A 2,500-nucleotide genomic window follows, 5' to 3' on the forward strand; every position below is an offset into this window, starting at 1 on the left:
GTGCACTACCCTAGGCCTATATGGACACATGGGACATTGTTGACATGTTGAAGTGAACTTTCTTCAATGTGCGCGGAGCACACACACGCACTTGCACATACCCTGCACACTGCACTGATCAACACACTTTAATCAAGCGTCAATCTGCGAGGCGGAAGCGCACACCGATGCAACTTTGACTTTGGGGAAGAGATTGGTTAGTGGGATGTTAATTTAAATGCTTTTCATTTTCATTTGCTAGCTTTCCATTTTTTGTGTATGGTATTTGGCATCTGTGCAGATGGAAACAGTTTTGTGTTAGTCTGTAGCCTATAATTCGGCCTACTTTTAGTTAACCGACGCATAAAGGTATTGAAAAACAGTTTGCCTGTATTGCAGGGGTGTATTAAACCTAGGTACATTGGGGTTTTGGACAGCAAGGAAGAGAGCAGCATCTGTGATTAACCGCTGTAAAGCGCTGTGTGCGTAAAACCTGCTGGGTTTTGTGAATCTTGAAGTGTTGTCGCATTTTTAAAAAAACTTTGTTTGATTTCGTGCTTGTATTTCACTTTGACGTTGCCTATAGTCCTCAGCCACCCACAGCAACCACATTGACATTGAGGAGTACACAGACACCGTGACCTCCTACATCACAAAATGCATTGATGATGTTACAGAAATAAAACGCATCACCACCAGGGCCAACCAGAAGCCATGGTTCACAGGAGACGTTCACAGACTGCTGAGGGCCAGAGACAAAGCCTTCAGAGCAGGAGACGTAGCTGGCCTAAAAGCAGCAAGGGCAAACCTGTCCCAGGGCATCAGGAAAGCAAAAAAGGAATACTCTGACAAAATAACAACACACTTCAAAGACAGCAGAGATGCACAGAGCCTGTGGCAGGGCATACAGGCCATCACGGACTATAAGCCCGCACCACGAAGCTGTGACAACAACACCTCTCTGCTAAACGACCTGAAGAGTTTCTTTGCCCGTTTTGAAGCACAAAATGACACTCATCCACAGAAAACTCCCCCTCCCCCCCATGATCAACCCCTGTACCTGTCCTCTGCCAGTATGAAGAGGACACTGGCCACCATCAACCCACGCAAAGCAGCTGGCCCAGACAACATACCTGGCCGAGTGTTGAAGGATTGTGCAGAAGAGCTGAAGGATGTCTTCACAGACATCTTTAACATCTCTCTGGAGCAAGCAGTCATCCCATCACTTTTCAAAGCTGCTACCATCATACCCGTGCCGAAGAAATCATCACCATCATGCTTCAATGACTACCGTCCTGTAGCACTGACGCCCATAATCATGAAGTGCTTCGAACGGCTAGTCCTGTCACACATCAAAGCCACCCTACCCCCCACCCTGGACCCCTACCAGTTCGCATACCGAGCCAAGCGATCCACGGAGGATGCAATCTGCTCTACCCTCCATCCAGCCCTCACCCACTTGGACAATAAAGACTCATATGTGAGAATGCTGTTCATTGACTTCAGTTCAGCATTCAATACCATAATACCACAACAACTCATCAGAAAACTGGACAAACTAGGTTTCAGCACCTCCCTCTGCAACTGGCTGCTGGACTTCCTGATGCAGAGACCACAAGCAGTACGGGTAGGGAATAACACCTCAAGCACCCTGACCCTGAGCACGGGGGTTGTGTTCTCAGCCCCCTGCTGTTCACGCTGCTGACACATGACTGCACAACGACCCACAGCACTAACCATCTAGTGAAGTTTGCGGATGATACAACACTGGTGGGCCTCATCACTAAGGGCGATGAGACCCACTACAGAGAAGAAGTAGACCTGCTGGCCAGATGGTGCAAAGACAACAACCTCCTGCTGAATGTCAACAAGACCAAGGAGATTGTTGTCAACTTTCAGAGGGTCCAAAAACAACTGCCACCACTGACCATCGACGGTGATGCTGTGGAGAGAGTGAGCAGCACCAAGTTTCTTGGAGTGCACATCAGCGACGACCTCTCTTGGACCACCAACACTACATCACTGGCGAAGAAGGCCCATCAGCGTCTCTACTTCTTGCGCAAACTAAAGAAGGCAAGTGCTACACCCTCCATCATGACAACATTCTACAGAGGAACCATAGAGAGCGTCGTGTCCAGCTGCATCACAGTGTGGGGAGGAAGCTGCACGGAGAAAAACAGGAAGACACTCCAGCGTGTTGTGAACACAGCGAAGAAGATCATTGGAGTACCACTCCCCTCCCTGCAGGACATTTACACCGCACGCCTCACCCGAAAAGCACTGGTGATCATCAAAGACACAAGCCACCCTGCACACAAACTGTTCATCCTCCTGCCCTCTGGAAAGAGGTACAGGCGCCTCCGTTCCCGTACCACCAGGCTTGCAAGCAGCACGATGCATCAAGCAATCAAGATACTGAACACTCAACCCACTCTCCCTTCACTGTCAGCCTCTAGCCAGCCAGGCCACTGACAACGCTCCCCCCCCTCATCCCCACCACCATATCTGCGACTGAACATTC

Source organism: Engraulis encrasicolus, chromosome 15 (genome assembly GCF_034702125.1).
Source record: "Engraulis encrasicolus isolate BLACKSEA-1 chromosome 15, IST_EnEncr_1.0, whole genome shotgun sequence".
Taxonomy (NCBI): domain Eukaryota; kingdom Metazoa; phylum Chordata; class Actinopteri; order Clupeiformes; family Engraulidae; genus Engraulis; species Engraulis encrasicolus.